The 15,221-nt window shown below is 38.7% G+C and overlaps 1 pseudogene; it reads left to right on the top strand.

Annotated features, from left to right (window-relative positions):
- The first annotated feature begins 8,970 nt into the window (after nucleotides 1-8,970).
- Nucleotides 8,971-10,799, top strand: LOC147618697 (uncharacterized; annotated as a pseudogene).
- Nucleotides 10,800-15,221: the final 4,422 nt, after the last annotated feature.

The following is a 15,221-nucleotide window of genomic DNA, read 5'->3' as shown; positions in this document are numbered from 1 at the left end:
GAAAGACATATAAGAGGACCGTACTGGGCCATAGTCATGCCCTGTTACATAAGTTCTCTAACTGCGAAGGGAGCTATTATTTTCTCCTTAGGGATAAATTGACTAAGGAGTCTATAAACTCGGCAAGCAAGTCTGAAATTTTGAGGCGTTGAAAGATATAGAATGACACCACGCGTCATTTTCAGCTTTATCAAAATCATGGCCAATGAGAGGTTCTGTCTCAGCATTGCACGCCGGTTGTAAGAGGCGTGGATATATAGCCCTGCAAACCACTTATGCTGTTGTCTCTCCACTAGGTTAGGAAAATATAATTCCTCGAAATGGCATGCGAGTCTTGCTCGGCTTGTTCGTGTCGAAGCGGAAGAGATGAGATGCTCGAAGGCAATTGCAATCATATCTTGAGATTGGGTGAGGTCGGGAATACCAGATAAATGGGGAACTTCCATCTATAAAAACAATTTCTTTGATTAAAATTTCTTTATTAAAGAAGCTTACGGAATGAAAATACATTATGAAAATGCTGTTTCTGAATTCTTATTACCAATTTCAGATAAGAATTTAATTATCTTTATTAGCTTTCAAAACCTGCTCTGATACCAACCGTAAGATCCCTGTTTCCACCGCGCAACGGATTCGGGGTGCTAGCAGCGGAAGTAGCCTGACCTAGCGCTTCACTCATAGGCCGCTTCCTTGGTCCCTAATCCACCGTACCGGAAGCTCACCATTTAGATCGAACCGAGGCTGGTCAAGACCTCGGCCGACCTTGCTACGCGAGACGTCCTCCATTGACTCTCCGTCACAGCAGTTGCAACTTTATCAGTTAGGTCTCCTTGACCTTAATCCACAAGACGGTCAAAATGCTTCCCCAGCATTCTTGACATAAAACATTCATTTACAAACAGTTCACAAAATACAGTTTCTATAACGAACTCTCGTCTTTCCACATTATCCACTCTCGGACCACATTACTTATTCCCTGTTCCATTCAATGTGTACTCATTCTCATCCATTCACTCATATAGACTACACATTATTTCACATACACATTCACATTCATTATTCTACATACATATCCATGTTCGTACGTCCACATCATACATCCAATTTCACATTCATACATACGCATCTACATGCATACATCTATTTTCACATCCTCATTCATACATCCACATTATACATACGTCCAATTTCACATTCATACATACGCATCTACATGCATACATCTATTTTCACATCCTCATTCATACATCCACATTCACATACATACATCTACATCCGAATCTACATCCATACATCCACATCCACATCTTCATTCACATTCACATCCATACATCCACATCTACATACATACATCCATTTTCACATCCTCATTCATACATCCACATCCACATACATACATATATCCGTATCTACATCCATACATCCACATACATACATACATCCATACTACACATGTATCTACATCCATACATCCATACTACATCCATTCTCACCCTAACACATCCCATATACATCTTATCCCATCAGATACACTCTCTACCTCGTCCCATACACGTCTTAATACATCCTAACTCATCTTAACACATTCTATCACATCTCATACACATCTTTTCACATCTCATACACCTCTTATCACATCCTATCACTTCCCATACGCATCTTATCACATCTTATCACATCTCATACACCTCTTCTCACATCCTATCACTTCCCATACACATCTTATCACATCTTAACTCATCTTATCACATCATAACTCTTCTCATATACGTCTATCACATCTCATACATCTCTTATCGCATCCTATCCCTTCCCATATCTATTTATAGAATATAAGGGAATTCTTATATTTGATATAAAATTTCTTTACGCATCTAATTATGCATAAATTCCATTTAAGGATACTAACGCTTTGGAAATAAAAATCAATATTTTATGCATCTTTCTATGCATAAATTCATTTTAAATGAGAATGACACTTTGAATTAAAATTCAATCTTTTATGCATCTTCCTATGCATAAATTCATTTTAGATGAGAATGACACTTTTGAATTAAAATCAATCTTTTATGCATCTTCTTATGCATAAATTCAATTTAGATGAGAAAGACACTTTTGAATTAAAATCAATCTTTTATGCATCTTCTTATGCATAAATTCAATTTAGTAGGAATTACACTTTTAGAATAAAAGAATTTCTCTTATGCATCTAATTTATGCATAAAATCTATTTATGATGAAAATCACACTTTTAGTATAAAAATATCTTTTATGCATAACTCTATGCATGAAATCCAATTATGACAAAAGTAACATTTTTACAATATAATAATCATCTTTTATGCATACCTCTATGCAAGAATTTCAAATGTGATAAAAGTAACACTTTTACTATAAAAAATATCCTTTATGCATACTTCTATGCATGAAAATTAAAAATGATAAAAGTAACACTTTTGATATAAAAAAATTATCCTTTATGCATACTTCTATGCATGAAAATTAAAAATGATAAAAGTAACACTTTTGATATAAAAAAATTATCCTTTATGCATACTTCTATGCATGAAAATGAAAAATGATAAAAGTAACACTTTTAATATATAAAAATTATCCTTTATGTATACTTCTATGCATGAAAATTAAAAATGATAAAAGTAACACTTTTGATATAAAAAAATTATCCTTTATGTATACTTCTATGCATGAAAATTAAAAATGATAAAAGTAACACTTTTGATATAAAAAAATTATCCTTTATGCATACTTCTATGCATGAAAATTAAAAATGATAAAAGTAACACTTTTGATATAAAAAAATTATCCTTTATGCATACTTCTATGCATAAAAATTAAAAACGATAAAAGTAACACTTTTGATATAAAATTTTTTTCCTTTATGCATACTTCTATGCATGAAAATTAAAAATGATAAAAGTAACACTTTTAATATAAAAAGAATTATCCTTTATACATACTTCTATGCATGAAAATCAATTATGCATAATATAAAAATCAATTTCTCTATGATTACAATGAATATCTTTCAATTAATCTAGGATGATAATTCCTAGAATATGGTAGGAAGTCCTCTTTCATGCTTTGAATGAAATTATTTTATGCATAATTTTTATAAAAATTTTGCCATAGCTCCGCTGCTATGACTGATAAATCTCAAATTTTCTAAGGGATAAGCTTATCATTAAGAAAATAAATAGAATGAACTCTAATTGGATCGTTAATCCATAATGGATTGAATCATCAATATACATAAACTAAAAGCATAGAAAAAAGCCATTAATTTGGCCTCAAGCATAGATTAATCTTGGATTAAGGAAAAGCTTTATGAAAAGCTTCATTTGGATTGAGAATGGGTCATGAGTATGACCATTTATTGAGTGAGAGAGAGAAATTACATAAAAACCATTTGAATTAAGCATAAATGGAAATTTATATAATTCTTAACTATCATTAATCAATTAACTTCAATAGCATTCATCAATTTTATGTAATTCCTAACTATCATTAATCAATTAACCTCAATAGCATTAAAAAAATATTTCAATTAAGCTTCTCAAGCTTGAGAGGGGTTGAGAAGAGAGAAACATTGAGAATTTATAGAAAAGAATCAAAATTCACCATTTACCTTATAATTTTCTTGATTCTTTGTTCACGGTAGAGGCCCCCAACCAATCAATTGGTTTAGTATGTTGATGGAGCCACCAATGGGGATTGAAGAAAGAGGGAAGTGCCAAAAACTAATGAATTATTAATGAATTCATAGTTCTTGGCTTAGGTGGAGTAGAGTAACGATGCATAAACACTATATATTTTTCAACAAGGGGTGGGCTTCTATTTATAGGAAAAATTGAGCTCCTAACCAAACAAACTGATTCTAGAATTTTCCAAATCAGTTTGGTCAATTTTTGACCATTTTTAGATCAGTTAAGCTAACTTTTTGGAACTAGACTTGAATGAGGAGAGAGGAGAGATGAAATATCTCAATTTTTATGAGTTTAAAACTCATTCAAGCTTGTGAAATACGCACCTCCTTTAAAGAACTCCCCTTCCTTACATATGTGTCAAAATAGAATCATTATACCCAAAATATCTCATATTTTTAATATTGCTCATAGTTTTTTACTAATAAACCTTGTACATTTTCAACTCTTCATCTTATGTGAAATATGCACCTCCTTTAAAGAACTCCCCTTCCTTACATAGGGTCAATATGAAATCATTATACCCAAAATATCTCATATTTTTAATATTGCTCATAGTTTTTTACTAATAAACCTTGTACATTTTCAACTCTTCATCTTATGTGAGCATTTACTCATTTTTGGGTATCTTCTTTTACAAAATTGGATTTATCTCCTCCCTACACATGGATTGATGCTATTGGCCCATAGGAACCTTAATTGGACCATAATCCAAAAATTTCTGAAAATCTAGACCCTTAGGCTAAGGTCCTTTATACCCATTTCCAATTAATTCCAATTGCACATTGGAAAGTTCTTTTTGAATTTCTGTTTATTGTCTGAGTAGTGGTTAGTGTTAGTGCGATTAGATACTAGTGTGTGTGAGCTAGTGTGCCTGTGTGTAGTAAGAGAGTGTGTCTGTAGAGTCGAGGAGAGAGTAGCTCACTACCTAGGTAGTGAGAGGAGCTTTCTTGTGTCTGTGTAGAGAGAGCGAGAGAAAGTAAATATTAAAAGTTTGATATTGTTTGATTTCAGTCTCTCTGTGTGTGTTTAGTGCATATTAGGAGCATAGAAAGGGTTAGAGAGAGGATCATTTTAATAAAATATTATTTCAAGACTCTGCTGTGTCAAGTGATTGGTTTTATACATTAAAAGACACTGTCCCGTGTGTGTTAGAAAGATTGTCTTAAAAAGAATTCCAACCCAGCATCATAAGAGCGATGACTTAGATATATTTTAGTTTTGCAGGGTGAGCGTAAGTTTTAGCGCGTTTGTTTAGACAAGTGAGTGTGTTTAGCACTGATTTAGGACGCATTAGTATAGTTTAGGACGCATTAGTAGCTGTTGGACTTAGGGAGTGGAAGGCTAGTCATTTTTTGGTGCGTTCGCCGGGAGGGAGCTAGTCTTTGATAGGCTATGGGTAATCCCAATGCATATATTTTGCATGCTTCCAACTCTGGTCTAGATGTCAGAGGACTATGAGTCTAGGGACTTGTTATGAGAGTACTTCCATTGATGGATCTTAGATGAAGTTGGGTTGATGAGTGACCTAGTGCTAGTGGCCTCAGAGCAAACTTTACCTAGAGACTATATGGTGTTCTTGAGTGAAGAGATTGTGGCCACTTGAGAGAGAACCGAAATGACTATGGAGGAATAGCACGAGAGCGATTTTATGGAAGATCGTTCTAGCCAATCAACATTTGATCCTGACAAGGAGATAAGAGAATACCTTGGTAAGATGTCCTTAATGAAGATAGAGAAAGAACAAGCCCATTTGGAAGTGAGGCAAACTAGAGAGCTAGCCAGTCTAGTGAGTGGTTATCTGTTGCAAGAGGTGCCACAGCTAAAAGATGAGATAAGTGAAATGTGTAAAATGCTTGAGCGTGACCGTAGCTACCACAGGGACCAAATGACCATGATGAGTGCATATGTTAGAGCCTTGAGAGAGGAGCTTGACAAGTATAAAACAATTGCATCAAGAGACCTAGGTTCCTATAGTCGTGAGAGGCAAGTGGAGGGTGAGATATGTGTATCAATAGCCCATATGAATTGTTGCCATAAGCATGGAAGTACAGTGATTAAAAGGCATGCTAGTGTGGATGTTGGGATTCAATTCTCCTCAGAAGATAGCAAAGAATTCAGAGTTGATCAAGAGGGTGATGCTAAGCCTAAAAGTCAACCTAGGTGTAGGTGTTGTGGTGATCTTGGCCACATTGCTAAATCATGTGTAAAGAAGAACGTAAGTGTAGTGCCCAAAGCCAATAGTGATTCTTGGGGTGAACAATGGAGAGAAGTGAGCAATAGACCTGATAGTATTGAGTGTGTAAGAAAGGAGAGAAGTGAGCAATAGACCTGATAGTATTGAGTGTGTAAGAAAGGAGAGAAGTGAGCAATAGACCTGATAGTATTGAGTGTGTAAGAAAGGAGAGTCCATCTGCCCTAGAATGTGAAGAGGTATCCAAAAGGAATGAAGAGAGGATTTTGAAGTCAAAATATCGACCTAAGTGTAGGCAGTGTGGTATAGAAGGCCATATTGCTAGATCATGTGGAGAGAAGAGAGCCGTGAAACTAAAAGCTGTGCATCGTTAGAGATATAATGTGCGTAGTGGCTAGGGCATGGTTGACATTTAGGACACTGTAGTTGTTTTAGTGAGCTCTTGTCTGAATTACATATAGATGTTTGTCAAAAGGACATGGTCTATGTGTAGGATGCTGAGGGTTTTTACTAAAGATTAGGTGTCTGAAAGATGTATAGATGCTTGTAAGCCATAACAAGTGAAAAAATGTGTGAAGTGGAGCGGGCATGACCCATGTGTAGGGAACCGTAGCGTTTGTTTGAGAGTAGGTGGTTGGATGACATATAGATGCTTGTGGTAGAGGCATGGTCTATGTCTAGGACACTGAAGCTCTTTGCAACAGAAGTAGGTGACTGTAGCATGTAGATGCCTGCAATCCATGAAGAAAAAGAAAATTAAAACAACAAACAAAATAGGAAAAAAAACATGACATCGATGGAGAGATGGAGTTTGTTGGAGATCATGAGAGAGGAAGGAGATATATGCTAAACTCTTTGTTGGGGGTAGTCCTTATGGTGGTGCTTGTAAGCGAGATGTGTGATTTCTCTTTCATAAAGAGTGGGAGCTTTTGAAAGACTAAGTGTCGAGGCTGATTTTTCCAATTTATATGTTTGACTGAGAAATGAAGAAGATATGGGGAGTTGTTACTAGTTGGAGCGTGAGGATTGGTGAGGAGGAGAAGTTTGTAGGAGTGAATTGATAAGTTGATGGAGCAAGCGACGTGAAGAGTGCAGAAGTGAAGTTGAGAGTTGATGGATATATAAGCTAAGAGCCCTAAGAACGGAGAGGTTAAGAAAGGAGAGGTAAGCATCAACTTATTTCTTAATTCTTTGCAACCAAACTATTATCTTCTTTATTTAACACCTTTGTTAAGCTCATGCAAGACACTAATTTCAGCCCCTTGTATTGGTTTTTTTTAAAGGATTTTTGCTTGTTCTTTTTAGTGTTAATTTTCAGCTGATTTTTCTTTTCTTTTCTTCTCTCAAGATCTTGTTTCTTCATGTAGGGGCTGATTTTCAGTTGGTTGAAGCCACCTTGCATGATTACAAAGATAGAAGCACTGTCAGAGTGGTGTGTAAGTATGATGGGAAGTGGCTGCACTTATGTCCTCGTGGTTCAGATTTACCAACAATTCTATTGGAACATATTAATGGAAAGTCTCACACCATTGCATGGAGCAAGACCACACCACATCAGTCTTCTTCACTCTTGACTGGATCTTGTGGGCGACCTAAAAAGCATTTTGACAAAGATCCACGCCAACAAACCTTGGGTGCTTTTCTCACATCAACAAAAGAGTGTTCAAAAGCGCCTTCTATCCCCACAGGTACATCATGCTTGCCTTCATCCAATCTTACTATCTTGTGTTGGGGATTATGGCAGCATACAATTCATGTTAGTGGTCGTGAGGTTGATATAAAACCTCTCCTACAAGATCTAAAGATGGGACGAGAGTGGTTTTGTGAGCCATATACAAAAGCATCTTTGCATGATGGAGATATGGAGTACATGGTAGATGGATGCTTTAGGCATATACATTGCCTTCGTATCTCAAGCATTGGAATGCCTTTTCAAAGTTTTACATGCAAGCATTGCAAGACAATTCCATCATGTGGTGATTTTCGCATGAGAGTGTATCGGGAGAGTATTTCCATTGAGAAGAGAGGAGAAAGGCAAACGGGCAAAGGAATGCGGCTAGATTACCTTGGAATTGAAGAGCTGAAAAGTGTCTCAGTTGGGACCAAGAAGAAATTACGAGAAGCAGGTAGAAATTTATGGTGGTTGAAGGCAAAGATTGTGGTGCTTTCCGTGAGAATCAGATCCTTGAAAGAGGCCAACTATGAAAGCGTTAATAGAAAGGATGTGAGGCGATTTTGCAATAACATCATTGAGGCTTGCAGGCAAGGTAAATTTGGAGGCAAATCAGCTTTATGGGACTTTCTTCAAGACATTGCAAAGAATGCATTAAGATCCGAAAAGGGTCAAAGATTCACAGAATCAACAAAGACCATTTTTGAAGTCGTGAAGCTATGGGGTGGGCCACGCTTACATGATTTTTTGAGTGTAAACCTTGGAGGGCCATCCATGTCAACCACTAGGAGACACCGAAGAAAATCAACTTACTTTCAGTCAGGGGAGCATGAATATATCTTTGATGCAATTGGGAAGATATATGTTGAAGCAAAGAGAAAACATGGAATAACATCACGAGTGCCAATTATCATTGTTGAAGATGAGACAACTATCAAGCGGCGCATTAGGTAAGCTTTTTTCAATATCTCTTCCTTTCTTTGATTGTAAATATAAAGTTCTTTGTGCATGAAGCGGGCTGAAATAAAAATATGAAAGCAAATCTTTCTCTTTATATAGATGGAATGCAAAAGATGATGCTTTGATTGGGTTTTGTGGATGAGAAGGAGAGGATCATCAATGCTCTTCAAATGATGCCATCATCGTTGGAGATGGAGCACAAGGATATGAGACAATAGTAGATGCCTTCCAAAACCACGTGGTGGGACACTATGCAAGGCTCCTCATTGTCAACCCTCTTCATGAGAGTCTTCCAAGATTGGCTCTAGTTGTGCATTGCACATGCAACCGCTTTGATAGTGATTTCATCAGAACCCAATGGATGCTTGTGGAGCGGATGTGGAATGCAAAGTTCAAAGACGTGATAGGTCCAATAATTGGGCATGCATTAGATGGTGATAGTAGACGTCGAAAGCTCATGGTTGAAGACTACCTAGGAAAGAGAGATAGGCAATTTTTCATTGATTGGCCTGGATGGAAGTTGAAAGGAAGATTTGTGAGAGGAGATGTGTATGGTTTACATGATCAAGATTTTGTCCATTGTGGAAAGAAGCGTGTGATTCCTCTTGACAGTCCTACCCGACAGCTTGCAGTTGGGCGTGTGTGGATTACACTCAATCACGTTGCTATGGTCTACAACACTTTCTTTGTTGATCAGCACAGGTTGCGAGATGGGGACATACAACGAAATGATCGTCAAAACTGGGGGGTAGCCCAAAGGATTGTCTCTAGACAAGTGCAAAAATGTATGAGGGAAATGCGAAAGAAAGAGAGGAGCATGCAAGGGACCGAGGCATATTTGCAGGTTGTTGCTGACTACATAGACATATATTCTTATCACCATATTTAGACTTGGGACAACGTGTGGTGCTTGCAGCTAAAGTGGTCTTCTTCTTCAAGCTGTGGAGATTATGGCTACATCACCATCCTACATACAAACTAAAGGAAAACTTCATTAGTAAAGAGGCATACATAGACATCCAACTTTCTTGCCATTTTGTTGTTCTACTTATAAAGATGTTTCGGGAGTTCTATCCAAATTTCAAATGTCCTCTACATCTCACAGGATCTGATGCAGCGGAGATCTATTTCAGCAAGATTGGTGGTATGGTTGGGCAGGAAAGAGCGTTTGATTTTGGAGATCTTTTGCATTGTGTTGGTAGTTTGAATCAGGTTGCCATGCATGAGTATAGCTCAAATGGGGTGACTTTTTCAAGGGCCCATAAGAAACAAGAACACATTTGGAAGGACTTGAACAAGCATGAAGGTGTTTTGGAAGCAGATCTTGGGAACTACGAAAGTGTTTCCTCTGATACAAAGATGATAGATGCATTAAAAGAGGGATTGAAGCAGGCACAAACTTTATGTGACATTGGGCCTCAAACCTTGCACAAGTGAGGGTCTTAAATGGTGGAAAGAGCCTTGGTTAGATACAGAATCAATGTGGTCAAAGCTAGATACTGAAATGGGCGGGGCAGATGAGCATGATGACTTTGCGGAGCCATGTGGTGATGATAGCCCCATTGGCAACGAGAGCAATGAAGATGACGAGGTCATATCTTTGAGTGAGATTCGACATTAGATCGATGGGCTTCTTGATGAGGCAAGCAATGAAGCTGAGAAGAAGAGTATCTCACCGGTGGTAGAGGTTGATGGCAAATTCATCTTCAAATCTACTTTGGTAAGCCAACTCAATGGAAACTCTACATTGTCAAAGGATAGGTTGACTAGGGTGAAGCAAGGAGTGTATTTCAGCCACAAGGAAAAAGAAGCGTCATCTAGTAATGGCAATTTTTTTGGAATAGGGTCTGATTGTGCAATTTATTTCCATGATGTGACATATGGAGAGGGACAAAAAAGGTCAAAGAGAATTGGAAAAGCTACAAATCTGAAGAAGATGGACACACTTCATAGCACTTGGTACCTTGGAAGAGTTCAAAAGATGAGAAAGAAGGTAGGTGGCAGGTATGTGGATTATAAGCGAGGTTTTGACTTGATGAACCGGCCTCAAGGGGTAGAGATTCAGCTTGGTTGGTATCAAAAGGTGAAAGGGTGTCGAACATTTACTTATGACTTGACGGACTTGAACATGGTCGATATAGAGTCAGTTATTGCATTGGCACATTTAACATACAATACAGCAACTGATAAATATGAACTACATCAAAATGACTACAAGCTTTTTAATGATTTTGTAAATACTTCAGATTAGTTTTTCATGTGATTCACGTAAGTGTTGAAGCATTTAATTGTATTTTTAAGTCATGTTATATCAGATTTTTGCATCATTTTTCTCATTTTCATTTTGATTGTAGGCAATAGGTCATCAAACACATAGGGAGGCAAGAAGCTAATTTGACATGGGCTGAATTTTGGTGGGGCTGAATTTTTTTGGGTGCGGGCTTAAAGACTTAGCGACTGTGACTTATGTAGACTCATGCTTTTTGTAGCCGTGGTATGCATGACTATGTATGACGACATGTCTAAGCGTATATTCAAGGACAGTTTTTATGAGAGAAAGTAAGTCTTAGTTATTGCTTTAATTCAAAAGAATAGAGGAACATCTTTAGCTCACTTATACAAAATTTCTCTTTTGATTGCTATCAGATTGTTTTGCAGATCCAATTCATTCCTAAGGCAATCCATTTTGGCAGCAGCAGGCAATGGGACCTACAATAGCGGCTAAAGAAAGAATCACAAACACTTATACATATTGTAGATTTTTGTTAAATGTCATGTATATCCATTTTGGCAGCGGGCAATGGGACCTACAATAGTGGCTTGAGAAGCTGACAGGGCAAGAAATTTCATGATGAGATTGCGGGTCAGGGGCTGCTGGAAAATGATGTGTGCTTGGAAGTACTGTGGGCAACATGCATGGAAAATTTGGTGTACTTGGAGATCTGCTGGTCTAGCCAAGTGTGGTGTACTCATCGCGCTGATTTACTGGGCTACAAAGTCATAGTTGGGGTCAGCTACCATGATGGATGAAAGACGCTGTTATTGATGAAGGTTTGGGTGGAATTGGTGGGTTGTGGGTTCAGGTGGCATTGGGGTTGGGCTGCTTGGTGTCGGTGTGATGGGTTGGGACGTGGACTGGTTGGTCTGACCAGAGAAAGGAAAAACCTTTTTTATCAGATTTGACATCCCAAGAAATGAATGACAGTATGTATGTGCATATGTACATATGGTTTGCCATTTCATCGCATAGAGAATGTATGTATATTTGCATGTATGTATGTATTTACATATGTGTGTTTGCCAAGGCTCATGGCAAAGAGCATGTATGTATATTTGCATGTAAGTATGTGCATATATACATATGCATGTTTGCCTAGGTTCATTGCATATAGAATGTATGTATTTTTGCATGTATGTGTCTATGTACCTATGTACATATGTGTGTTTGCCAAGGCTCATGGCAGAGAGCATGGATACATATTTGCATGTAAGTATGTATCATGTATGTACATATGTATGTCTGCCAAGGTTCATGGCATGGACCATGTATGTATATTTACATGTAAGCATGTATGCACACACACACACACACACACACACACACACACACACATGTAGAAAATAATACATGGGCACACTCACATATGCATATGCATGCATATGCATACACTCAAGCCGCAGGAGAAACCAGCCTTTATTTCTACATCAATCTGGCATAGTTGATTGAATTTTGATCTTTTTGCAGATGGGCATGGTGCTGAATGAAGCTTTTCAGGAGACTTCCTTTTTAGCATGTTGTCTTTTAGACAGCACTAATGTTAGGAAATTCCCAAGACGGCCAAGGTGAGCATGCATTGAGCTGTTTGGAAATTATGATGCGCAAGGGCATCCTGTCAGATGCAGTCTTTAATCAGCTATTGCCTGTGCTCCCATGCTTTCACTGTTGAGTGATGATGTTGCGACAATGGCAGGTCGGCCAAGGATGATGATGTGGGTCAAATCTACTTACTTTTAGCATAGTTACAGGAAGCTCAGGACTGAAACACCATGGGGCCACCGCTACACCATGGAGGTATCGTCCAATGTTAAGCTGCATGCCATGCTCAATTTCTCTTGCAATGCTTGGTAACCTCTCTCTCCCTCTCTCCCAAATTTGTACGATATAGTAAGACACTGATTGCTTTTTCATTTAATGTTTTGGGTCAATTTGCTTATGGTAATGTCAACACTGACAAGGGTGGACAAATCTCATTTTGTAAAGTGTATGCCAGAGGAGTAAAACTCGTGTCCATTGGACTCTTTAACTAACCATGTCTGTGCTTCTTCAGAGAGGTTAAATAAAAAAAAAATATTTTTTTGGCTAGCATGTTGTAGTGAGGAGCTTAATGATTTTGATATGATGTTGCCTTGTTGGGCATATCTTGTGATCAGTGCATATAAAGAGACAACAGTCCAAGAGGGGTCTCTGCAAGCACTCGTGCTTTTGAAAGAGTACTGCACTTGACATGCATAATCATCAGAGCATTGTCAAGCACAAACTATTTCCAAGCACTAAGCTGCTTTGAAGAGATGAAGGGTGAGGGCATCCTTCCAGATGCAGTGGCTTTCATATGCATCTTGAAGGCATGTGCCAGGATTGGAGCAGCTAACAAGGGGAAACAAATCCATGATGAGATTGCACGGGATTTAGAGGAGACCAAGACCCATGTCATGGAAAGTCTCAACTACATGCTTTTTTGGCCTTACTCAGGGCATGTACACAAAACAAGGATCTTGTTAGAGGCACCAGCATACACGATGATCTTGTGCAAAGGGGGTTGCTTGGAAAGTGCTCACATGCAACTACATGCTTTTCTGGCCTCACTCACGGCTTGTACACAAAACAAGGATCTTGTTAGAGGCACCAGCATACACGATGATCTTGTGCAAAGGGGGTTATTTGAAAGTGCTCACATGCTCTAGAGATCATGTACGCCAAATGCGATAGAGGCACCAGCATACACGATGATCTTGTGCAAAGGGGGTTGCTTGGAAAGTGCTCACATGCTCTAGAGATCATGTACACCAAATGCGGTGAGCTTGGAAAGGCAAAACAGTTACTTGACATGCATAAGAGTAGCGATGTTGTCACATGAACTGCATTAATAGCTGGCTATGCCAGAGAGGGGCACCGCCAAAATGCTTTGAACAAATGTAGCATGAGGGCATCCTGATGTAGTGACCTATGCCTGCATCTTGAAATCATGTGCCACAATTGAAGCTGCTGACAAGGGCAAACAAATCCATGACAAGATTGCAAGGCAGGGGCTGCTCTGCAGAACGACATTGTGCTGGGTGGTGCTCTAGTGGACATGTATGCCAAGTATGGTGCTGTTTCAAAGGCGCGACAAGTGCTTGATGGGCTGCCTTCTCGCAACAACATTGTGTTGGACAGTGCTCTAGTGGACATGTATGTCAAGTGCGTTGATGTTTCAAAGGTGCGATAAGTGCTCGACGGGCTGGGATGTTGTCTCTTGGAATGCACTGATTGTAGGGTATGCACAAGGTCACGCTGAGCAAGCACTGAACTGCTTTGAAGAGATGCAGCGTGAGGGCATCCTTCCAGATGTAGTGACCTTCACATGCATCTTGAAAGCATGTGCCATGGTCGGAACAGCGTGACAAGTGCTTAACAGGCTGCCTCCTTAGGATGTTGTCTCTTGGACTGCATTGATTGCAGGGTATGCACAAGAAGGTCATACCAAGCAAGCACTTGCCTGCTTTGAAAAGATGCAGCATGAGGGCATCCTTTCAAAGGTAGTGACAGGTGCTTGTGTGCTCACTGAGGTCTAGTAGAAGTGGGCCAAGCACTTTTGTGAATATGAGCACGAAATATGGTGTGAACCCAAGTCTAGAGTGTTACACTTGCATGTTTGACCTTTTTGGGCATGCAGAGCACCTAGAAAAGGCAGTGAGACTGATCTAGGACATGCCATCTTCTGAAATTTGGCATACACTCTTGGGTTGCTTGCCACAAATGGGCAGATGTCAATATAGGGATATGGGCCAGCTTATGTTCTCATGGCAAATATTTATGCAACAGCGGGCATGGGACAGAAGACCAAAAGCATCGAAGCCATGAGAATTAGGAACAGAGCATGGAAGAAGTGAGGGCGTAGTATGTTGATTGACTCATGAGTTTTCTATTGGGGATACAAAGCATGCACAAAGCAAATGCATCAATGCGCAGCTAGAAGATATTGCTCATAAAATGTCACAGCAAGGGTACTCTCTAGGTTTGGATTGGGTTTCATGGAATATTATATGCTGCAAAGGCACATTTGCTCTGTCGTCATTCTGAGAAGCTGGCCCTTGCATGTGCCCTCATCAATACAAGTCAAGGAGAAACTGTTTATATCACAAAGAACATGCGGATGTGTGGTGATTGCCATGTTGCTACGTCATTGATATCAAAGATAGAGATGCAAACAATTGTTGTCACAGATGCCAACTTCCTCCCACATTATGCAGATATAATACATCAACATATAAGTTGCATCATGTTCAGTGCCCAATCTCACTGTATGATCAAACATATGCTTTCTACGTTTTATGTTCTCCCATCTTTGACAAGCGCACCACAATGCATAAATGTACATTGATCTGCATGACAAAGTACATCAACTATGCATGA

This window comes from Cibotium barometz, chromosome 34 (assembly GCF_041138505.1).
Source record: "Cibotium barometz isolate CiBa-2024 chromosome 34, ASM4113850v1, whole genome shotgun sequence".
Taxonomy (NCBI): domain Eukaryota; kingdom Viridiplantae; phylum Streptophyta; class Polypodiopsida; order Cyatheales; family Cibotiaceae; genus Cibotium; species Cibotium barometz.
The sequence above is the reverse complement of the archived record's forward strand: the minus strand, read 5'-3'. Positions and strand labels throughout refer to the sequence as shown.